The sequence below is a fragment of the Chlorocebus sabaeus genome, chromosome 12, assembly GCF_047675955.1.
Source record: "Chlorocebus sabaeus isolate Y175 chromosome 12, mChlSab1.0.hap1, whole genome shotgun sequence".
Classification (NCBI taxonomy): Eukaryota; Metazoa; Chordata; class Mammalia; order Primates; family Cercopithecidae; genus Chlorocebus; species Chlorocebus sabaeus.
In genome coordinates, this window is record NC_132915.1 from 4,091,708 (window position 1) to 4,116,976 (window position 25,269).

The 25,269-nt window shown below is 42.2% G+C and overlaps 1 protein-coding gene and 1 long non-coding RNA gene across 4 annotated transcripts in view; one reads left to right on the forward strand and one right to left on the reverse strand.

The window, feature by feature from the left end:
• ZNF169 (zinc finger protein 169) overlaps positions 1 to 25,269 on the reverse strand; it is a 133,263-nt gene that overhangs the window by 85,605 nt on the left and 22,389 nt on the right. For all 3 annotated transcript variants that reach the window (XM_073021434.1, XM_073021433.1, XM_073021435.1), the window contains exon 2: positions 2,855 to 5,114. The gene's annotated coding sequence lies outside the window, so the exon portion shown is untranslated. The remainder of the gene's footprint in view (positions 1 to 2,854; positions 5,115 to 25,269) is intronic.
• LOC140712903 (uncharacterized) overlaps positions 1 to 25,269 on the forward strand; it is a 74,095-nt gene that overhangs the window by 37,241 nt on the left and 11,585 nt on the right. Inside the window, exon 2 of the long non-coding RNA XR_012094719.1 lies at positions 22,844 to 22,897. This is a non-coding gene — a long non-coding RNA (uncharacterized lncRNA). The remainder of the gene's footprint in view (positions 1 to 22,843; positions 22,898 to 25,269) is intronic.

Here is a 25,269-nt window from a genome sequence, read left to right on the forward strand (position 1 = left end):
AGCATTAGTGACTTTTGTTGAATACAACCTTACTAAAACTGGGTTTCCCAAGAAAGTAGACTAGCTCCCTAGAGTTCTTTCCAGCAATTAAATTCTAGAATTCTAATTATACCTGAAGTTCTTAAAGAATCTGTCTATCATATTATAAATGAGCTAATTAACACTGTTTATAGAACATTTCTGTGATCCAAGCAAGTTCAAAGTATTCACAAATGGATGCTCTCCAAAAGTGGGCAGCATATGAAAATAAAAATTTTTTTAAAGCATTCTATATTTACAACTATGTAGATTTAAAAAAAGTAATCAGATTTACACATTGATATAATTATTTTAAAAACCTTAATATAGAAATAATTCACTTCACAAACCAAATGTATCCCCTACAGTTCTTATTTCCTAAAAGAATAATTTCAGGTTGATTTTTTAAAATTTCCAAGTGAAAAGGATCATGGGAAATGGGTTTACTAATACATTTTCATCCTAGCCTATAGTATTACTCAAGATAAAAGCTTACCATGTCCCTGGTCATAACCTCAAACATTTTAAGAATGAGTTCATTTCTTCTACATGGTGCTTTTATAAAACATTTAATTATAATCATCACTGCCATTTCCATAGGTTCAAAGTTGTTGCTACCTATCTAGGTGGCACAAAAATCTTGCTACTTAGTTGAGATTTACATGGCACAAAAATCATATCAAAACTTTGAGTACTGTTACTTAAAATTCTAATTGGTTACAGGAAATAAACTATTCTATTTATTTTGGTTATCCTGATTCTTTTGGAATTTTAAGGGAATCAAATTCCAAGTAAAAATTTCCTCTTTCTAAATTATCTGGAACAGCAAGAATATCTTCTCTAATGCTGTGGTTTGAACATATCCCTCAAAAGTTCATGTGTGGGGCCGGCACTCTGGCAGGCTCAAGTGAGCAGATCACCTGAGGTCAGAAGCTCGAGACCAGCCTAGCAAACATGGTGAAACCCTGTCTCTTCTAAAAATACAAAAATTAGCTGGGCATGGTAGTGTACGCCTGTAATCCCATCCACTAGAGAGGCTGAGCCAGGAGAAATGCTTGAACCCAGGGGGGTGGAGGTTGCAGTGAGCCGAGATTGTGCCACTGTACTCCAGCCTGGGTGACAGTGAGACTCCACCCCCCACCTGCCCCATCAGAAAAAAAAAAAGAAAAGAAAAGAAAAGAAAACGTTCATGTGTTGGAAACTTGGTCCCTAATGCCAGTGCAGCAGTGGTGAGCGATGAGAACTTTGGGAGGTGATTATGTCATGAGGGCTCTGCCCTTCTGAATGGATTGATCCTTAACAGGTTAATGAATGGGTTATCAAGGGAGTTGGTTAGTTATCATGAATGAGTCTGTTATAAAAGCCAGTTCTGCCATCTCTTGTGAGCCCCCTCACCATGTGATAAGCATGGTGTCTTGGGACTCTGCAGAGTCTCTACCAACAAGAAGGCCCTCACAAGATGTAGCCCCCTCAACCTTGGACTTTGCAGCCAAGAGATTTGCAAGAAATACATTTCTTTTCTTTATAAATTACCCAGTCTCAGGTATTTAGTTGTATCAACAGAAAATAGACAAATATACCTTACGAGTATAGTAACCTGAAGTGCTAAGTATGTAAACCTAAGGAACTCAGATTAATACCATACAGTCCAAATAAATTCTTAAATTCTTATCAGCTCAGGCTGCAAACCTGGCAATTGCTCTAAAAGCAGGACACACATAATAATGACTACTTACTATATACCAAGTATTAAGTGCATCACAAGTATTATAGTATCTTCACACATTAAGTGCTACTATTTTCTCCCCATTTTACTGGCGAGGATGCAAAGGGGAAGCAACTAGAAAGTATCAGAGCCTAGATTTGAACCTAGGCATTCTGAATCTTAACTGCTACTTTATAATGCTTTCTAATACTAAAGAAATCAATACTAGCTTACTATAACCAACGTCTTTTGTTTTTTTTTTTTTGAGACGGAGTCTTGCTCTGTGGCCCAGGCTGGAGTGCAGTGGCACGATCTCGGTTCACTGCAAGCTCTGCCTCCCGGTGGCACCTGCCACCATGCCCGGCTAATTTTTTGTATTTTTAGTAGAGACGGGGTTTCACTGTGTTAGCCAGGATGGTCTCAATCTCCTGACCTTGTGTGAGGACCTCGTGCTTCAGCTTCCCAAAGTGCTGGGATTACAGGTGTGAGCCACTGCGCCCAGCCCAACATCTTAATACTTAAAAAAACAGGCCAAGTTTAGCTTGAGAAAAATTCTTCTTTAAAAAAATCCATTGCTATGGCAATTATGTTACTGGTGTCCTTGGCAGTAGAACAGGGATTTGTTTTCTGGGCCTCTCTATAGATGATTGTTGATTATAGATTCGCAACCCAAGATAAGAATACAATTTATCCTTAATGTTCAACACTAATTCTCAAGAAACCAGTATTGAGTGATAAAGTATATGGTTATAACATTAATTTAAACCTCAGAGGACACCTGTGTAGCACTAGAGGTTTATGGGGAAACTGAGAAAGAAGGGAGGGTTACTCATCAGATACTTACCAAATAAGGACACCGTACATGTCCCTCCCTAGATGCGTACATTTTCCCAAAGCTACAAGTTTCCAAGAGGACTCTTCTGGAAAATGTAACTTAGCAGGGAAAGACTCCTAAGACACCTTAAGCCTCTCTTCCTTAAGCACCCTTACACTTTGAGAACAGAGAATTAAAGCATTTGGGAAGAACAATGTTTTTTGGTCCTTTATCTAGACTGGCTCTTCAAACAGGAACTCTACTTTTAAGCTTCTTTAAAGGTGCAGAAGCAACTATATTTAAAACAAAGTACTCACCCTCTCTTCCCACTTTTTGATGGTGGACCACTTCTCCTTTCATTTCTAGGACCTGAGAAATTCCTTCCTGATTTGGGTGGACCATTGTTGCCACGTCGATTCTGACGATCTACTGGTCTCTGACTTGAAAAACTTCTCTTTGCAATTTCCCTCTTTGGCGGTAAAACATTCTCTCCAATCTTTACAACTGTTTGTGCATTCAAGTCAGCATTTTTTTTTTTCATCCCTCTCTCGCCTCTCATTGAAATCACTGCTTTCAGAAGCTGTTTCCCATTCTTCATTTGCCTGATCTGAAGAGTTCTGATTAGATAAATCTGGTGTCTTATTCCCAGAAATATCCCCAATCGTATTAACTGGTTCTTGAACCACATTATTAACTGTGCCATTTGTGGGCACTGCTACCACCTCATTTGATTTTGAAGCAGCCTCCCTCTCTCTTAGCCGTCTAAATCGAGGTGGTTTGTCTTGCCTTGGTGGTCGGGTAGGACGCTGCCTTCGAGGCCTTTCTCTAGCTGGGTCAAATTTTCGCTCAAATTTTGGAGGTCGTTTATCTGCTGCTATAGGAATAAACTGCTCGTGTCTTCTTGGTGGCTCTCCATCTTCTGGTTTAGGAACTTCTGACTGCCTTGGGTTCCACTGATTGTCCCGATAAGCTGGTCTTCGTAAAGTGGAAGGGCGTGATGGACGGCCTCCAGGATCCCTCCCACCACGCCTGAATGTTCCCCCTCTGCCTCTCCTTGTAGGCTCTCCTTTAGGAAGAAAGCCTGGTTTAGATTTATCGTCATCCCTTACATAAGGCTTTTCTAGCAGTCTATTATCTATTCGAACATGATTATCAGGCTTGAAAGAAGATTGAGGCTTCATAGATTTTTTGTTTTCAGGCCGTTCCTCTCTTTTGGGAAGTTTGCCTTTACTTAAACTATCCTTGTCACTTGCACTTTCATGAATTTCACTGTCTGTGTCAGTCTCTGAACCCCGCTGTCGTCTTCTTTTGGGGACAACTTCAAAATCGGAGCTCTCACTCCGTGTTTCACTTTCTTCTCGCTGTCTGAGAGGCCCTGAGGGTACATGCTCTGCTCTTGGCTTATTGTCTCTATACTGAGGATAATCTCGAGTGTGTCCCCTACCACCCCTGCCACGCCCTCCATAAGAACCTCTATAGCTTCGACCTCTGGAGTAATATTCACCTCGGCCTCGACCTCTGTATGCTTGATCTGGAAACCAATCTCTATCTCTAGCTTCTTTCCAGTAGGTCCTGGGAGGTAAAGTTGATTCTTTTTTAATTGCTGGTCTTGAATCTGGTCGAGGCCTCTCTATAACAAGGTCTTTGCTGATGACTTTCTCAGGTTGTTTTTCTTCTTTGACTATTGGTGCTGCCACAGGCTGTTGGTTTACAGTCTTAACTGCAGGCTCTACCTGAACAGTACTCACAGGTTCCAGAGACTTCTCAGTATCCTGAGATGGTTTTTGAGCCAAAGTTGCAGTTTCTGTTGAAGGAAATTTCTCTGCTTCTGGTTGAATTGGTGGTGGAACTGACTGTGGCTGAATCGGTGCTGGTGGCTGAGGTGGTGGTGGGGGAGGAGGAAGATCCTTCTTTTCCGTCTTTTCAGGCTTTATAACTACTTTTTCAGTCACCTTTTCGGTCTTTTCTCCTTCTTTCTCCTTCCTCTGTTCCCGTTCCTCTTTCATATCTCTAAGCACAGGTTTTTTAATGGGACCTGATCTTCTCACAGGTCTATCATTACCTTCTTCCCGTCTGTTGGAGCTTGGTCGTGGGCCCCAACGAGTTTCTGATTTAGATTTATATACTTTTTCAGGTTTTGGTCCTTCGGAAGATCATATAAAGCCTTCCTTTTTTGGTTTCTCCTCTGGCCTTTCTGTTGGTTCTTTTGAATCAATGCATCTGCTGGTTACTTTAGAAATGCCTGCAGATGGTTCACTTCTCTGCTCATCTGGTTTTTGCATATGGTTAGATCCATGGGAAACACTCCTTTTCCGGGAAGGCTGACTTTCTACAGCTGAAATCCGCTCCTCTTGTGGAGTGGGTAAGGTCTTTTGATCAGGTGCTTCAAAACAAGCAGATTGATTATTTGCATCAGTATGGTGAGGTCTAACATCTTCCACAGATCTGCTTAAAAACTTTTGTACTTCTGCCTCACTTGATTCTCTGACAAAGTCTGCCTTTGGATGGGCCTCTAATTGATTATGTTCTACAGAATAAGCAGCAGTAATCTGTTCCTGGTCCAACGCAGCTTCAGACCTATGATGATAAGAATTCAAAGGTATAACCAACAAAGCAATCTTCCCCACGTGAAGTACATAGCAAAATAATACCTCTAAACAGAAAGCAAGGACTCTTAACCATAATGAGAATCTTTCTCTCGCTATATAAAAAGTTTAGAGGAGAATTACTCACAGTAGCCAAGAGGTGGAAACAGCCTAAATATCCAATAGCTGAATGGATAAAGAAAATGTGGTATACACATACAACAGAATGTTATTCAGGGATAAAAAAGAAGGAAATAGCGTCATATGCTACAACATGGATAAACCCTGAGGACATTATGCTTAAGTGAAGTCAGTCAGTCAGGACAAATACCTTACATGAGGAACGTGAAGTAATCAACCTCATCAAAGCAGAAACCATAATGGTGGCTGCCAGGGGCTAGGAGTAGGGAGAAATAGGAAATATAGGTATAGGTATAATATAGGAAATACAGGTAAAGGCAAAAATAGGAAATAGGTATAAAGTTTCAGTCATGCAAGATAAAAAAATGTCTGGAGATCTGCTGTATAACATTGTGTTTACAGTTAACTACATGGTACTATATAATTAAATTTTTGTTAAGAGGATAGATCTAACGTGTGGGGAAAATGTGCAAACATTACACAGACAGTGGCCTCAGCAGAGAATCGATTTTTTTTTTCTTGTCAACATTATAGCAAAACAATGTTGGACAAAACATTATTCTAGGATCTGCTGTACTTTGATACATCATACACGCAATAATATGAATGAACTGCATAATCTATGTGCAAAGTGAAAATATCCAAACAGAAAAGATTACTTTCTATTGCATTTCTATGATGTTCTGGAAAAGGCCACTATAATTATAAGGGCAGAATCCAGATCAGTAGTTGTCAGAGGCTGAGGTGGGAGTGGGGAAATTCACTGCTAAGGACCACTAGGGGACTTCCTGGAGTGATGGCAATGTTCTACATCATGATCGTGGTGGTGGTTACACAACTATACACATTTGTCAAATTGTACACTTAAAATAGTGAATTTATTATATGTAGATTGTATCTTTAAAAGCTGATTTTTAAAAAAGATATTCTTTATCAAAATTACAGAGGCACATATCCTTGGGTCCAACAACTCCATTTGAAGAAACTATTCCACAGATATACTTGCACATGTAAAAATAATATGTGGGGCCGGGCATGGTGGCTCATGCCTGTAATCTGAACATTTTAGGAGGCTAAGGAGGGGAGATTGCTTGAGCCCAGGAGTTTGAGAGTAGCCTAGGCAACATGGTGAAACTGTCTCTACACAAAATACAAAAAATTAGCCGCGTGTGGTGGCTCATGTTTGTGGTCCCAACCACCCAGGAGGCTGAGGTGGGAGGATCCCTTGAGCTTGGGAGGTCGAGGCTGCAGTGAGCTGTGATCACGCGGTTGTAGGACAAACCAGGTTCTTGTCGCACAACCAGGAATGATTAGGCTCTTTGAAGGGTGAGGGGGAATGGAATTTATTGGGCACAAAGGAAAAACAATTCAGCGAAGTGAGATAGAGTCCTGCTAACAGGCTCTCCACCTCACCGAATGAATCCCAGGTTACCACATAGGAACAGGAAAGGCCAGGTCCCTCCTGCTACAAACGGTGTGAACTTCCCGAGGCCCCACCCAGTCCTCCCAGGGCACAGGTGGGCAGTATTCAGAGTCAGTCAGGCAAGGGCGGGCTTCATCTGGACCTGCAGTCTGGTTTTTCAGCCTTAAAGGTGGGGTCAGAGGTCCGAGGGTGGGGGCGTGCCTTGGCTGCCTCCTGTCTCTATCAACGCCACTGCACTCCAGCCTTAAGACTGTCTCAAGGCCGGGCGCGGTGGCTCAAGCCTGTAATCCCAGCACTTTGGGAGGCCGAGACGGGTGGATCACGAGGTCAGGAGATCGAGACCATCCTGGCTAACACGGTGAAACCCCGTCTCTACGAAAAATACAAAAAAATTAGCCGGGCGAGGTGGCGAGTGCCAGTAGTCCCGGCTACTCGGGAGGCTGAGGCAGGAGAATGGCAGGAACCCGGGAGGCGGAGCTTGCAGCGAGCCGAGATCGCGCCACTGCGCTCCAACCTGGGCGACAGAGCGAGACTCTGTCTCAAAAAAAAAAAAAAAAAAAAAAAAGACTGTCTCAAAATAATAATAAAGTGTACATGCTTATCACAGCATTCATTACCTGTGATGCCTCACTAAAGGGGAACTGGGTAGTTAGGATTAGTGGGGATGGGAAACTTCGCTTTAGCATTTTGAAACATGAATGGATTCACTACTTTGTAAAAAACAAACAAACAAAACCAATATTTTCTAGGCAGTTGCCTCGGTCTACGTATGATACTCTGGTGGCTGGGCCGAGGCTGTCCTCACCCTCAGGGCAGCTACGTATTTATCACATAGACCCCAAGCAGGTCATTTCCCCTTCTCATCTCCACATCTGTGAAAGACTTCCTCATCTTACAGCCTTTTTACTTTCAAATCTCAGGGCATGCAGATAGGCTTCTCTTCTGGGACTTTGCATCCTTTGCTCTGAACTCTAGGTTGAGGGCACCGAAGGCAGGAAGGATGTGACTTCTGTCTTCATTGCCATCGACGGGGCCAGCCCAGGGTGGGTGCCTGAGGAGTTATTTGACAAAGTAACCACCAGATGGCAGCATGGCTCTGTTTCCAGGAAGCTGAGTCTAAGCCGTAAACTCTCCAATGAGGAAGCCATCAGCCGCCACATAGTAATGGCTATTTGAATTCTTGAAATGTGGCTTGTCCTAATTAAGACTATTTTCCATGATGTGTTTATGACACACACGGTATTTTGAAGACTTCATATAAAAAAAACTCATTAATATTTTAATATTGATTACATATTATAATGATAATATTTTGAATATATGGGTTGACTATTTCTTTTCTATGCTTGGGACCAGAAGTGTTTCAAATTACTGATTTTTTGCAGCGGGGGAACGGGGGGCTTGACACATTAACATTATACTTACTGGTTGAGCATCCTAATCCAAATGTCCAAAATCTGAAATGCTCCGACGAGCATTTCCTTTGAGCATCATGTCAATGCCCATTTTGGATTTTGGTGCATTTTGAATTTTAGACTTTCAAATTAGGAATACTCAACCTCTACTGGGTTAAACAAAATAAATATATTACAATTACTTTCACCTGCTTTTTATTCTTTTTAATGTAACTACCAGAAAATTTAAACTTACACATGTAGCTTACACTACATTTCTACTGGACAGTACTCTTATAAAACCTTCCAGCAGAACCAGCACAGGGCCAAGGAGCTGATGCACCTGCCTCTGCTCCCAGATGGAAAGTGACATGGCACATGGATGTCACAGAGCTTCTTTACCCTTACACCAGAGCCAGTCCCAGAGGGATGGGTCACAGCAAGGGCCTAGAAAGCAACAAGGGAGCTTCTGACCATCTTGACTGCTCCTCTGCTTAGTTGAGTCTCACAGGCACCCATGTGGGAGAATCGGCCCCCACCAGGAGCTAGTAGTGCCGGCCACCATGTAGCACTTTACCTGTATTATCTCACTGGCCACTCACATCAACCCTATTTCAACAAAGCAACTGAGAATCAGAGAAAGGGAGGTGCTGCCCAAGTTCACCCCGTGAATGAGGAGAAACAGGACTATCTCCATCTCCTTTGTTTCTTTCTCTGCATCATACTACTCTCCTGGAGAGCTCACTGATGGCTCCCAGGAGGTGAAGGGAAGTACCTTTGCAGGTGCTTTCTAATGTACTGGAAATCTGAATCTCCAGTCATCTCTTTCTGTGACCACGGATTGGCTGTGTTTCCTGAAAGACAAACTGAGTGGCTGCTTCTCAGGTGATGCCCATACACTGGACAAATCTGTATATGGAATGTGCTGGAGGGAAGACTAGGGCAAAGGCTTTGTTGGGTGCTTTGCTTAGTGCCAGGCCCTATGCTATGCACTCTTCTTACATTGTCTTACTTAATCCACATAGCACTCCTCTAAAGCAGGTGCTGTTATCTCCATTTTACAGCTATGAGGCATAGAGAGATTTCCATGTAGACAAGCGGAGAGAATGAGATCTTGTCATGTTGCATTCCAGAAGCTTTCTCAGGTCTTCAGTCCGCAGCATCTCAGTGGTATGAGACTGCTGATAGCACTTCTCCGATAGTGAGTGAGGCTGGGCCTCCCACAGACCATGAGGAGAAGGACATGGGGTGGGAGTGCTGAGAGTCTACCCCAGACTATGTAAACCCTGAGACAGTCTGAGTGAAAACTGAGGCAAGATGTCCTTCAGGGGCACAGATGGCCCTGTCCTCAGCTCTCAAACCGTGTCTGAGGATTCCCAATTGCCTATTAAACGAAGTAGGCATCTTAGACCCACACTCATGGCTTACACAGTCCAGCTAATGTTCCAGTCTCATCTGCAACTCCCCCTTTTCATGCAGCCAACATGCTGTTAGATGGACTGTTTCCTGTTTCCCATATACACCATCATGCTTCCCTGTCCCCTGGTCTTCACCCCCATTATTTTCTCCCTGGGAAATGCCCTCTACCACCCAATCTATCAATAGCCCTCTCCATCTTTGTATGTGCCCAGAACTCCAGGTACAGCCAGGGCACTCATGGGCTAAACATAGCAATGAGGCATATTTGACATGTAAGTTTTGTCTAGCACTGTTAGGAGACTTGAATGTTAGCATAATTAATCTGGAGTAGTAGAGAGAGTCCCTGGCATTGAGAACCAAACAAAGGTCTTTGGTCAAGGGAGAGACCTTAAAAGCATGGTGTTTTGTTTTGTTTTGTTTTTAATTATTTAAGTAACTCAGTTCTCTTGGCATCTTGTGGAGTATGTAACCAAGGTGAGGCAGAAAACTCAAGTAAGCTATTGAGAGACCACAGAATTCAGTGATCCTGAATGATATCTTTAGCATCACAAACTTGGACTCTAGCCAAACTCTGATGTATACTGACCATGTGGCCTTGGGAAAGTAACTTCTGGTGTGTCAGGCACACACCATAAGCATGGCATTTCTCACAACAACTTATGGAGCTATATGCTATTTTTATCTCCAGTTTACAAATAAAGAAACTGGGATTTAGGGATGTTATATTATTTCTCCAACACTACAAAGCTAGTAAGAGCTGGAGTCAGGAATTCATAGACCATATTTGTAATAGGGATAGCACAGATGCCTAAAGTGCCGAGTCAGGATATCTAGCACATAGAAAGCTCCAGGTGAGAAATGATGGGCCCAAACCAGAAAGTGGAAGTACCGAAGGGGAGAAGACCTGGGTTCCATAGACAATGAGGCAGTACAAATAAACAAAACTTGTATCATTAGCAATAACAGGTACATGGCAGTGTACATTTTACAGAGCTCATTCACATTCATTATTCTAGAAGAATCTCCCAAGAGACTTGTGAAGCAGACAGGGCACATAATTTTATCTCCATTTTGCAAGTAAAGAAACTAAGGCATTTCTTGTAGAAGGCAGTGCCATTTCCTGCGTAATGGTTCCCTGAGGCTTTTCCTGTTGCTGTTTCAGTCACTTGGGGTTGCAATGAGGTATACCAGACTCTACCCAGCTTAAGCAAAAGGGTAGGCTTAGTGGAAAATTGGGATAATTATGCCAAGACAAAAAAGCCAACCTCAAAATGTTATATACTACATGATTCCATTTATATAAAATTGTTGAAATACTAAAATTATGGAGTTGTATATCAGATTAATTGTAACCAGGGATTAGGGATAGGGAAGGAAGGAAGGTAGTTGTGGCTAGAAAAGGTTAGCATAAATGATCCTTGTGATAAAACTGTTTTATATCTTGACTATAGTGCTGGTCACAAAAATCCACACATATGACAAAATCACACAGAACTACACACACACACAAATGAGGGCATGTAAAGCTCTTGAAATCTAAATAATAGTGGAGGATTGTGTCAATGTCAGTTTCCTAGTTGTGATACTGTACTTACAGTTATGCAAGATGTTACTACTGAAAAAACGGATAAAGGGTATATGTGATCTGTCTGTATTATTTCACAGCTGTATGTTTATCTAGTTATGTTAAAATAAAAAGTTTAAGAAACAACAACACAGGGCCGGGCGCGGTGGCTCAAGCCTGTAATCCCAGCACTTTGGGAGGCCGAGATGGGTGGATCGCGAGGTCAGGAGATCGAGACCATCCTGGCTAACACGGTGAAACCCCATCTCTACTAAAAATACAAAAAAATTAGCCGGGCGTGGTGGCAGGCGCCTGTAGTCCCAGCTACTCGGGAGGCTGAGGCAGGAGAATGGCGTGAACCCAGGAGGCGGAGCTTGCAGTGAGCCGAGATAGTGCCACTGCACTCCAGCCTGGGCGACAGAGCAAGACTCTGCCTCAAAAAAAAAAAAAAAAAAAAAAAAAAAAAAAAAAAAAAAAAAGAAACAACAACACAAAACTTATAAAACACAGGAGAAAATCTTTATGACCTTAGGTTAGGCAAGGATTTTTTGTTTTTCTTTTTTTTTTTTTTTTTTTGAGACAGAGTCTCGCTCTGTCACCCAAACTGGAGTACAGTGGCGTGATCTCGGCTCACTGCAAGCTCCACCTCCCCAGGTTCACACCATTCTCCTGCCTCAGCCTCCCGAGTAGCTGGGACTACAGGCGGCCGCCACATGCCCGGCTAATTTTTTGTTTTTTTAGTAGAGACATGGTTTCACCATGTTGGCCAGGGTGGTCTGGAACTTCTGACCTCAGGTGATCCATCAGTCTCAGCCTCTCAAAATGCTGGGATTACAGGCATGAGCTACCACGCCTGGCCTGGCCAGGCAAAGGTTTCTTAGATACAACACCAAAAGCATGATCCATAAAAGAACTAATTGATAAATTAGTCTTCATCAAAATTAAAACTTCTGATTTTCAAAAGACACTGTGTGACAATGAAAACGGCTAACCATTGGCTGTAAAGAAATATTTGCAAAGCAGATATCTGACAAATAACTTGTATCCAAAATATAGCAAGAACTCTTTTTTTTTTTTTTTTTTTTTTTTTGTTTTGTTTTGTTTTGTTTTGTTTTGAGACGGAGTCTCGCTCTGTCGCCCAGGCTGGAGTGCAGTGGCGCAATCTCGGCTCACTGCAAGCTCCGCCTCCCGGGTTCACGCCATTCTCCTGCCTCAGCCTCCCGAGTAGCTGGGACTACAGGCACCCGCCACTGCGCCCGGCTAATTTTTTCTATTTTTAGTAGAGACGGGGTTTCACCATGATCTCGATCTCCTGACCTTTGTGATCCGCCCGCCTCGGCCTCCCAAAGTGCTGGGATTACAGGCGTGAGCCACCGCGCCCGGCCAAGAACTCTTTATATAGTTTAACAGTAACAAGAATACTAACAACTCATTTTTAAAATAAGCAAAAGAGATAAACAAAATTTTAACAAATAAGATGTATGGATGGCAAATAAGCACTGTATAAAAGCTCAATACAATTAATTATTAGGGAAATGCAAATAAAAACCACAATGGGATACCAGTAAACACCTATTGGAATAGTTAAAATTAAAAACTAACCATATTTTGTGTTGTCAAGGATGTAGAGGAACTAGAACTCTGATACACAATTGGTGAGAATTGAAAATGGTATAACCACTTTGGGAAACTGAGGCAGTTTCTTTATAAGTTAAACATATAATTACCATATGATCCAGCCATTCTCCTCTTAGGTATTTACCCAAAATGAAATCTATCTCTATGTAATACCTGTACACGAATGTTCCTCATAGCTTTATTTGTAACAGCAAACTGAAAACAATCCAAATGTCCATGTAATGGTGAATGGATAGACTGTGCTCTACCTATATAATGGAATACTACTAAGTAAAAACAATAACAGACTATTGATACATGCAGTAACAGAGAAACATCTCAACACAGGTTGGGAAACATCTTCTACATCCTTGACATACAAAATATGGTTAGGCTTTAATCTGAGCCACTCCAATAGGTAAAAGAAGCCCAATTTCCCAGTATATATTATTCCATTCATACAAAACACTAGATAATGTCAACTAATCAACAGTTATCTAAAACAGAGAAGGGGGCCAGACGTGGTGGCTCACAGCTGTAATCTCAACACTTTGGGAGGCCGAGGTAGGTGGATCATCTGAGATCAGGAGTTCGAGACCAGCCTGACAAACATGGTGAAACCCCATCTCAACCCCATCTCTACTAAAAATACAAAAGTTAACTGCACATGGTGGCAGATGCCTGTAATCACAGTTACCCAGGAGACTGAGACAGGAGAATCACTTGAACCTGGGAGTTGGAGGTTGCAGTGAGCCAAGATTGTGCCATAGCACTCCAGCCTGGGTGAGAAGAGTGAAACTCTGTTTAAAAAAAAAAAAAAAAAAAAAAAGGAAGAAAACAGAGAAGGCATTGTCTGGAAACAGTGGACCAGGAGAGAAAGTGTAAAAAGGAGTATGGGGAAACTTTTAGAGGTAATAGATATGTTTACTATCTTGACCAGTGATGGTTCCATGGATGTGTACATTTTAAATATGTGTGATTTATTGTATGTCAATTATTCCTTAATAAAGCTGATTTCAAAAAATGTGACAGACTGTCTGTTACATGTATCTCTCTGAGATACGTGAGACAGAATTGAATAGTTTAACTCATATGTGATTGCAGCACAAGAAGGAAGCATGGGACAGATAAATATTGGAAGATTTGATGGCCAAGATTTACCAAAATCAGCGAACTATATCTACCCACAAGTCCAAGATGCTCTGTGAACCCCAAGCAGGATAAATGCAAAGAAATCCACATATAGGCTTATTATCATCAACTGCTAAAAACCAAAGACAATGATAAAATCTTGAAAGCAGTCAGAGAAAAAAAAAAAAAAAGACATAATGCACAGAGAGGCACAGTACAAGAAAAATGTTGGACATTTCACCAGAAGCAGTAGAGGCCAGAAGACAATGGAATGACAGTTTCGAAATGATGAAAGACAAAGATTGTCAGCTTACAATTCTGTATCCAGCGAAAACAGTCTTCAAAAATGAAGACAAAGTAACGTCAGACTGACAAAAGCTGCTAGAGATGAACATTTTGCCTCTAGCAGACTGAAACTACACAGAATGATAAAAGAAATCCATTAGGCTGAAGGGCTGAAATGATACCAGGTAGAAACTCAATTCGGCAGGAAGAAATTTGTAAAATACCAAATAAAGTCTTTTTGAAAAACGAAGACTGTTAGTCAGTTGGGTCCCCTAGGAAGCAAATGTTGAGATAGAGTTAGGAGTGCAAGAGGCTTATTGAGGATAATGTTCATGAAAGTTAAAAAAGAGGGTCAGAATTTGGCAGGGGAAGGCTTCAAACCGCGATGTAAACTGAACACCTGTAAAAAGAGTGGAAGAGGAGGCAGAATTTGGCAGGGAGGGCTGACAAAATCCTATGCAACCCAGTAAGGAGCTTCATAGCAAAGCAAGCCCTTTGGAGGAGTCTTGCATTGTGCCGAAATGGTCAAGCCCTAGTAAGCCGCCATGCTCAGTCATTGGCACAGAAATCATGTCCTCAGTTCTAAAGCCAAGGCGGATCCTGAAAGCCCTGCACCTGGAGGCGCTCAGGCAACTGCACTTGTCACAGGTGAACAGCAAAGTTTTTCTTGAGTGCTGAACAGTACATGTCCCTGGGTGCCTCAACTGTTTAAAGTAAAAGTAACAATATAACGTGGGGATTCTGGCATAGTGAAGTAAAATATATGACAACAAGAGCATAAAGTTTGGGAGGGTAGCAATTGGAAGTACACTGTTGTAAAATTCTTATATGCCCACAAAGTAGTATCTTAAAAATAGACAATGATGGCTGGGCGCGGTGGCTCACGCCTGTAATCCCAGCACTTTGGGAGGCCGAGGCAGGCGGATCACGAGGTCAGCAGATTGAGACTGTCCTGGCTAACACGGTGAAACCCCGTCTCTACTAAAAGTACAAAAAATTAGCCGGGCGTGGTGGCAGGTGCCTGTAATCCCGGCTACTCGGGAGGCTGAGGCAGGAGAATGGCGGGAACCTGGGAGGCGGAGCTTGCAGTGAGCCGAGATAGAGCCACTGCACTCCAGCCTGGGAGATAGAGCAAGACTCTATCTAAAATAAAATAAAATAAAATAAAAAAATAAAAAAATAAAATAAAAATAAAATAAAATAAAACCAAAGATGATGATAAGTTAAGGATGTATATTGTGACCTCCAAAGCAGTGATCCTTAAACATTTTGGTTTCAGGACTCCATTAGATACTTAAAAATTATTCAGGACACAAAGAGCTTCTGTTTAAGTGGACTAAATCTACAAATACTTACCATATTAGAAATTTTTAAAAAATTAAATACTTTAATGAAAACAGCTGGGCATGGTGGTTCACACCTGCAACCCCAGAACTTTGGAAGGTTGAGGCAGGAGGATCACTTGAGCCCAGGAGTTCGACACCAGTCTAGCCAACACAGTGAGTCCTCACCTCTACGAAATTTAAAAAATTAGCGAGGTGTGGTGGCGCATGCCTGTGGTCCCAGCTACTTGGAAGGCTGAGGTGGGATGATGGCTTGAGCCCAGGATTTAGAGGCTGCAGTGAGCTATGATTACACCACAGCACTCCAGCCTTGGCAACAGAGGGAGAGCCTGTCTCAAAAAAAAAAAAAAAAAAAAAAAAAAGAGTAAAATAAAATAGCTAAAATAAAGCTGTTGCTTGTTAAGGTAACATTTTATTTAAAAAATATAGTATACAAAACAAAAAAAGGGAGAAGAGTGGCATTGTTTTATGTATTTGCAAATCTCTTTAATGTCTGGCCTAACAGAAGAAGATTTTCATATCTGCTTCTGCCTTCATTCTGTGTTGATACACATTTATTTTTGGTTGAAGTATGTGATGACAAGACAGCTTCATCCAAATTTCTAGTTGGAAAATGGGGCATTTTAAAAAACAACCCTTTTAGGTAATTATGGATATTCATCTTTGACACCACACCAAAATTTAATAAATACTGGTTTCTTAAAGGTTAGTTGCACTATGGAATCTGAACACTTGTCAATAAATTTTTCTCATTGTTACATTTAAATCCATTAACTTATTTTTCACATTGAGTATATATCTTTACCCACACTTAATTTTGTTTTCTGTTTTTTTGTTTTGGTTTACAGATGATACTATCAGACTACTCAAAAGGTAATAGGCAAATCATTTTTATAAAAAGCTGCTTTTTTTTTTTTTTTTGTGACGGAGTTTTGCTCTGTAGCTCAGCTGGAATGCAGTGGCACGATCTTGGCTCACTGCAACCTCTGCCTCCCGGGTTCAAGCCATTCTCCTGCCTCAGCCTCCGGAGTAGCTGGGAATACGTGCCACCACACCCAGCTAATTTTTGTATTTTTTATATTTTTAGTAGAGACTGGGTTTCACCATGTTGGCCAGGATGGTCTTGTTCCTGACCTCGTGATCCGCCAGATTCAGCCTCCCAAAGTGCTGGCATTACAGGCATGAGCCATTGCTCCCGGCCAGAAAGCTGTTCTTTTTAAAATTCATTAATATTTTAAATTGTCAAATCATAATTGTATACATCTATAGTGTACAGTGTGATCTTTTAATATATGTATAAAACATGGAATGATTAAATCAAACAAATGAACATATCCATCACTTTATCTTTTTTTGTGTAAAGACATCTGAAATTTACTCTGTTATTTTTTATTCATTTATTTTTTTGAGACAGAGTGTTGCTCTGTCGCCCAGGCTGGAGTGCAGTGGTGCAGTTTTGGCTCACTGCAGCCTCCACCTCCCTTGTTCAAGCGATTCTCGTGCCTCAACCTCCCAAGTAGTAGCTGGGAATACAGATGCGTGCCACCATGCCCAGTTAATTTTTATGTTTTTAGTAGAGATACAATTTCGCCATGTTGGCCAAGTTGGTCTCCAACTCCTGACATCAGGTGATCCGCCTACCTTGGTCTCTCAAAGTGCTAGTGTGCCTGGAGTTGGTTCCTTCTGGTGGGTTTGTGATCTCACTGACTTCAAGAATGAGGCCGCGGACTTTGGCAGTGAGTGTTACAGCTCTTAAAGATGGCAGGGACCCAAAGAGTGAGCTGTAGCAAAGTTTATTGTGAAGAGTGAAAGAACAAAGTTTCCACAGCACAGAAGGGAACACCAGGGGGTTGCCGCTGCTGGCTGTAGGAGGGGGTGGCCAGCTTTTATTCCCTTATTTTTCCCGGTCCATGTTCCGTTTTGTCCTATCAGAGTGCCCTTTTTTCAATTCTTCCAGCAATTGGCTACGTTTTAGGATCCTGCTGATTGGTGCATTTTACAGAGTGCTGATTGGTGAATTTTATAATCCTCTTGCTAACTACAGAGTGCTGATTGGTGCATTTTTACAGAGTGCTAATTGGTGCATTTTATAATCCTCTTGCTAACTACAGAGCACTGATTGGTGGGTTTTACAATCCTCTTGTAAGACAGAAAAGTTCTCCAAGTCTCCCAGTTGACCTAGGAAGTCCAGCTGGCTTGCCTCTCACTGGGATTACAGATATGAGCCACTGCACCCAGCCAACTCTATTATTTTGAAATATTTAACATGTTATTGACTATAGGCACCCTGTTGTGCAATAGATCGCAAAAGTTATTCCTCCTTTTATGTAACTTTCTACCCTTTGATCAATGACACCTCATTCTCTCCCTCCCATCCCCATCACCCTGGTAACCTTCATTCTACTTTCTATGAATTCAATTTCATTAGATTCCACAGATAAGTTAGATCACATGGTATTTGTGTCTGCCTTATTTCACTCAGCGTAATGTCCTCCAGATTCATCCATGTGTCACAAATGACAGCCTTTCTAAGGCTGAATAGTATTCCATTGGGGAATATATATATATGTGTGTGTGTGTGTGTATATATATATATATAATCACATTTTCTTTATCCATTCATCTGTTGATGAACACTTGTGGGTTGTTTCCATAGCTTGGCTCTTATGAATAATGTTATAATGAACATGGGAGTGAAGATATCCCTTTGACATATTGATTTGTTTCTTTGGATATATACCCAGAAGTTGGATTACTAGGTTTTATGGGAGTTCTTATTTAGTTTGTTGAGGAACCTCTATGTTTGCTGTTTTCCATAATGGCTGTGCTAATTTGCATTCCTGCCAACAATGTATAAGAGTTCCCTTTTTTCCACATCCTCTTCAGCACTTATCTTTCATCTTTTTGATAATACCCATTCTAACAGGTGTGACATCATATCTCATTGTGGTTTTAATTTGCATTTCCCCCCCAGTGATTAATGATGTTGAACATTTTTTCATGTACCTGTTGGTCATTTGTATATCTTCTTTTGAGAAATGTCCTTTAAGGTCCTTTGCCTATTTTTTAACTGGGTTGCTTTCTTGCTATTGAGTTGAGTACTTTATACATTTTAAATGTTAAACCCCTATCAGATGGGCCCATATATGATTTTGTTACACCATGAAGTGGTCTTTTGGAAACTACTGGTTCACTGTGATATGCAGGGCTTTTCAATATTAACACATTTTTTTTTTTTTTGGTTGAGACAGAGTCTCATGCTATTGCCCAGACTGAAGTGCAGTGGTGCGATCTTGGCTCACCGCAACCTCCACCTCCCAGGTTCAAGTGATTCTCCTGCCTCAGCCTCCCAAGTAGCTGGGATTGCAGCACAATTCTTTATATAATATCAAAAATATCATTATCATCGATCTTATTGGCAGCATCTTTAAATATTGAGAAGCAGATATAAACTTCCAAAATACTAAATTTTGCTTGAAAGCTCAAATTTTATCATTGGCAACAAACGCTCTCGGAATGACAGGCTCATTTTATTAATTTTTAAGAAAATGCCTGCCAGATATCCAAGTCTGAATATTCATTTTTTGTCTATCAGTAATTCAAAGAAAAATGGTTTTCCTACATATATATAAAAAAAAAATCAGACTGGGCACCATGTCTCATTGCTGTAATCTCAGCATTTTGGGAGGCCAAGGCAAGAGGATTGCTTAAGCCCAGGAGTTCTGGGCAACATAGTGAAACACTGTCTCTACAGAAAAAAAAAAAAACATTAGCCAGTCATGGTGGCACATTCCTATGGTTCCAGTTACTTGGAAGGCTGAGGTGGGAGGATCACTTGAGCCCAGGAGGTCAAGGTTGTATTGAGCCATCATCATGCCACTGCACTCTAGCCTGGATGATGGGGGAAGACATTAAAAAAAAAATCAGTTACCGAAGCTCACAAACTCAAATAATTGCTCAAATGCTTTATGCATGCTTCCCATTTTATCATACAAAATACTAAAAACTCATGTAAATAAGGGTGGAGAATTTTTTTAATTAATAAATTTACTACTTCAGCAAGGAGATTCTTCAGTAAAAGTGGCATTTTGTTTTTGTATTTTGAGATGGAGTTTCACTGTGCAGTGGCACGATTTCGGCTCACGGCAATTTCTACCACCTGGGTTCAAGCTATTCTCCTGCCTCAGCCTTCCGAGTAGCTGAGATTACAGGTGCCCGCCACCACACCTGGCTAATTTTTGTATTTTCAGTAGAGATGGGGTTTCACATTGGCCAGGCTAGTCTCAAACTCCTGGCCTCAAGTGATCTGCCCACCTTGGCTTCCCAAAGTGCTAGGATTACAGGTGTGAGTCACTGTGCCCGGCTGTTTTTTGTTTTGTTTTGTTTTGTTTTTTGAGACAGAGTCTCACTCTGTCACCCAGGCTGGAGTGCAGTGGTGCCATCTCAGCTTGCTGCAACCTCCACCACTGGGGTTCATGTGATTCTCATACCTCAGCCTCCCAAGTGGCTGAGACTACAGGCATGCACTACCATACCTAGATAATTTTTTTGTATTTTTAGTAGAGATGGGGTTTCACCATGTTGCCCAGGCTGGTCTCGAACTCCTGGCCTCAAGTGATCCACCTGCCAAGGATTCCTAAAGTACTGGGATTACAGGTGTGAGTCACTGTGTCTGGCCAAAGTGGCTTTTTATTTTTATTTTTTTAGACAGAGTCTCGCTCTGTCACCAAGGCTATAGTGCAATGGTGCCATATCAGCCACCTCACCTGGCTATTTTTATATTTTTAAGAGAGATGGGGTTTCACCATGTTGGCCAGGCTGGTCTCAAACTCCTGGCCTCAAGTGACCCGCCTGCCTTGGCCTCCCAAAGTGCTGTGATTACAGGCATGAGCCACTGCACCTGGCCCCAAGTGACTTTTGAATGACTCTTTGTATGGCAGTGAAGAAAAAAGTGACTACTAGTATAGTTTGGTACTACTGCTTTGATTCATGCTAAAGGGACCAGCAGTGTTACCTATCATTGCTTTTGGACTATCTGTGCAAAAATTAACACACTGAAAAAAGTAAATAGGATATAAAATATTATAAAAATAATTTTCGATATTTTGGATCCCCCAAATAATCTTAAGGATCCCCAGGAGGTCCATGGACCACATTTTCAGAACTGTTGATTGTCCAGTAATCAGGCAATGTGCCAGCTTTTTAGTTAGGGTTCTCTTAAACGTCAGTATTTGAAAGTCTTTCTCGGGGACAATTATTTCTACAGTCTTCTGCCGGGGGAACTGAACTCACTTTACTTGAAACAGAGTGCAAAAAGCCCTATATCCAGTAACTCTGTCAAAAACAGTAGCAATCTAGGTATCAAACAAATAGGAAAGGACAATGACTCAGCTACCCTGAGGTTGCAGTCCTGGTTGGGGGAAAGCAAGGCACCAGCAGACTAACCAGAAATTTAACAAGGAGATGTTAAAAATGAGGCAGACATAGAGAACCTTGATAGGCTCTCCATATGTCCCAAACTTACTGGAAAGCTGCACACACGTGTAGAAGAGGCCAGAGAGGACTAGAGCTATTCACACATTCCTGGATGACTGCAAGACTGTGCACACATGTAGAAAAGGCCTGAAAGGGCTCAAAAGAAATAAGAGCTAGGGAAGATTTGAAAGCCTAAACTTTGATTACTTTCTTAGTCTGTTTTCTTTTACTTATAACAACATACCCAAAACCAGGTACTTTATAAGAAACAAAATTTATTTTTTACAGTTACAGAGGCTGAGAAGTCCAAGATCAAGAGGCCACATCTAGTGAGAGCCTTCTTGCTGGTGGGACTGATATGGTTTGACTGTTTTGTCCCCTATAAATCTCATGTTTCATGTGACCTCTGATGTTGGAGGTGGGCCTAGTAGAAGGTGTTTGGGTGATAGGGGTGCATCCCTCATAAATGGCTTGGTGTGTCCTCACAGTAATGAGTGAATTTCAATCTGTGAGTTCACATGAGATCTGGTTGTTCAAAAGAGCCTGGCAGCTCCTCCCTCTCTCTCTTGCTCCCTCCCTTGCCATGCCACATCCTGGCTCCCCCTTTGACTTCTGCCATGACTGTAAACTTCCTGAGGCCTCACAGGAGCAGCTGTTGGTGCCATGCTTCATGTACCTCCTGCAGAACCATGAACCAAATAAATATTTTTTCTTTATAAATTACCCACCTTCAAGTATTCCTTCATAGCAAAATAGACTAACACAGGGACTTTCTGTAGAGTTCCAAGGTAGCATGGGGTATCATGTGGGGAGGGGAATGAACATGCTAACATGCTTGCACATGTCTTTTTTCCTCTTCTTATACAGTCACCAGTTCCCCTCCCATAATAACCCATTAATCCATTTACCCACTAATCCATTAATCTATGAATGGATTAATCCATTCATGAGGACAAAACCCTCATGATCCAATCACCTCTTAAAGGCCTCACCTCTTAATATTGTCACATTGAGGATTGTATTTTAACCCAAGTTTTGAAGGAGACAAATATTCAAACCACAGCAAATACATTCTCCAAACTATACACAGATCTATCAGCAAAGAGTGGGGACCTAACTGGCTTAAGATGTTTGAACGGAACCTCTGACTAATCTTTGGCTGACAAAATATGCTGAAACAAGAGTAATTCTAGAAAGCCTGTCTCTTTAAAAAAATGTGAGTGCAGACATTAGCAGCCTCACATTGTAGTGGAGACAAATTCCACAGAATTAGTCCAGACAAGTGTATCATACAAACAGACAGCAACCCCCTTTGGGGCAAATCACAATGTAGCGTTCCTATAACATAATGTGTACAATGTCAATTTTTTCTTTTTCTTTTTTTTTGAGACAGAGTCTCGCTCTGTTGCCAGGCTGGAGTGCAGTGGTGCAATCTCAGCTCACTGCAACCTCCGCCTCCCAGATTCAAGCAATTCTCCTGCCTCAGGCTCCTAAGTAGTTGGGAGTACAGGTGTGTACCAGCATGCCCGGCTAATTTTTGTATTTTTAGTAGAGATGGGGTTTCACCATGTTGGCCAGGATGGTCTCTATCTCTTAACCTCATGATCTGCCCGCTTCAACCTCCCAAAGTGCCAGGATTACAGGCATGAGCCACCATGCCCAGCCAGCAGTGTGTTCTATACTTAGGAAACAAGTCAACAGAAATCATCTTTCAGTAATCCCAAACAATCGATTTAGCAGAGACTTTTAAAAACTATTTTAAATGTATTTCAAAGAAAAGAGATCACATTTAAATAAACTAATAAATGATTACAAGTAGGGTTTATTACAGGCATGCATGGCTGTTTCAATATTTGAGAATCAATCAATCTAATCTACCATGTGGATAGGCTAAGAAAAATCACATTTTGTTTTATTTTTCTTTCCAAGATGGTGGATTGGAGACAGTGTCAGCATGACTCTCCCACTTGGAGAGACAAAATGGTGAGTAGAAATTCATACTGTGAACTTTTTTTCTATGAAAAACAGAAACCATAGACCCTTTGAAAGAAGCAGCAGGCTGCAGCCTACACCCGCTGTGAGCCAGGTGAAAAACCTGTTAAGTCCTCAGAGTGTGACGGGGGAGAGGCGGCCTCCAGGATATACATCCCCACCAGGTAACCTGGCAGTCCAGCCCGCAGGGGAAGGCCTTAACCCTGCCCAGCACTGGAACTAATATAGGGAGTGGTGGGGGAATATAAAAGTAAGAGCAGCAGCAAGAAGAGCCTTGCATGCATTCCTAGTCTCCAGCACAGACCAAGGAAAGCCTGATTCTGTGTCACAGAGGACCTCATGGAAGTTGACTGACTAGCTCAGGCAGAGGTTGCAGGTTGAAAGAAGCTCCCAACTGAAATTCATATAGTCTTGAGTGGGGATGAACTCCCTTGATCAGAACCAGTGGGTGAGTAAGAAGTGTGCTGCAGCCACAGGCACAGGAACTGGGCACTCTTGCTTTGCAGGTAGATTGGGAAGGGGCATGGCCTGAACGCTGGTTCCTGTCTCCACAGGGAAGGCTTATGGCCTAGGGCAGTTTTGAGTTCTGAGCTTACACAGCCTGGAATTTAGCTAGCAGCTGCTAGTGAACACTGCAGGTGAGAGCTGGGTGAGGCTTGTGAACTCTTTTGTGTGGCAGAGGCGGATATGTTCCTTCCTGAAACATTACCCCAGTGGCCAGAGAAATGCCCCCTAAACCCCACAGGAGCCTCTCTGCTTGCCCTGCACATGGAGAGCCAAAGCATGGCTGACCCATGCCCTGACCCAGCCCCTACCTGGCTTTGCCCCTACACCAGCCCTGGTAGTTTACTACAAGGGACAGCAACTTTTGGGAGCCCTATGGCCATTGCCTGAGAATCCAGAGTACCTCTCTGAGGTAACATAAGGCAATTAACATAAAGCAAAGCAGTTAATCCCACCACTTCTACTGCAGCTGGTGCTCTTTTGCAAGTGCCACCTCCTGCCTGGAGGCCAACTGATACATTACAGCATCGTTGGGTAGAATAGCACTGTGCCCAGGAAAGAGAAAACTTGTGCATGACCTCAGCTATCACCATTGCCTGCACCACCCTGGCTAACCAGGAGGTCCTGATCTGTTCACATGACAGGTTCATTGCTACTACAAGCAGCATTTGAGAAAGCCAACACATTAAGGTTATTTAGAATCAAGGAATCTCACAGAGTCTACGTCACTCCCCTGCAACCTGCATCAGAAGGGGTGTTGGTACTTACTGCTGGGAGGATTAAGGACAGGTCACATTACTGGATCTCTTGCAGACATTCCCCAGCACCAGCCTGGAGTGTGGCAGCTCCACTGGGTGGCTAGACGCAAAGGAGCAGCAGCATTCACAGTAGTCTGTTTCTTAGGGAATCCTACTCCTAGGGGGAAACTTCCTAGGGGAAGTGAGTATGCACCACATCAAGGGAATACCCCATGGAACAAAAAAATCCAGATGCAGGCCTTGAGTCCTAGACCTTTCTGCTGATGCAAAGTCTCTTTCAGCAGAGGCACAGTTACAGTACTGAGCTCAGCAGGGAAAGTCTGAAGCTCTACCCCAACACACAGGTAACCCTGATGCTCATGAAGGGTCTTGGAGAAGGGGACTTTTTTTTCCCCTTGTCCACCACTGCTGATACAACTGGGGCTTTTCCAGTGGGAGCATGTGTGGGTATACCATAGTCTTGCTGGAACACTTTGGGGTAACTGCATCCCCACAGTAGAGAGCACCTTCTATGTTCAGACTTGGATGAGATGTAGACTCACAATTCCTTTCTACTTCAAACATTAACCTTCCTGCAGACAAAATGAGGTGCCTGTCTGATCTGAATGGCTGGAACACTGGGTCAGTAGTGTGTCTGGGAGGTGGACTGCTTCCCTGCTGGCCTTGCAGGGGAGCTGAGGTGGCTCCCAACTGTGGGGAGAAGAGAGAGAGATCAGACTGTTACTATAGAAAGTACAGTTCTACATAGAACTGTCTATGTAGAAAGAAATAGACATAAGAGACTCCATTTTGTTCTGTACTAAGAAAAAGTCTTCTGCCTTGAGATGCTGTTAATCTGTAACCCTACCCCAACCCTGTCCTTGCAGAGACATGTGCTGTGGTGACTCAAGGTTTAATGAATTTGGGGCTGTGCAGGATGTGCTTTGTTAAACAAGTGCCTGAAGGCAGTATGCTTGTGAAAAGTCATCACCATTCTCTTAATCTCAAGTACCCAGGGACACAAACACTGTGGAAAGCTGCAGGGACCTCTGCCTAGGAAAGCTAGGTATTGTCCAAGGTTTCTCCCCATGTGATAGTCTGAAATATGGCCTCGTGGGAAGG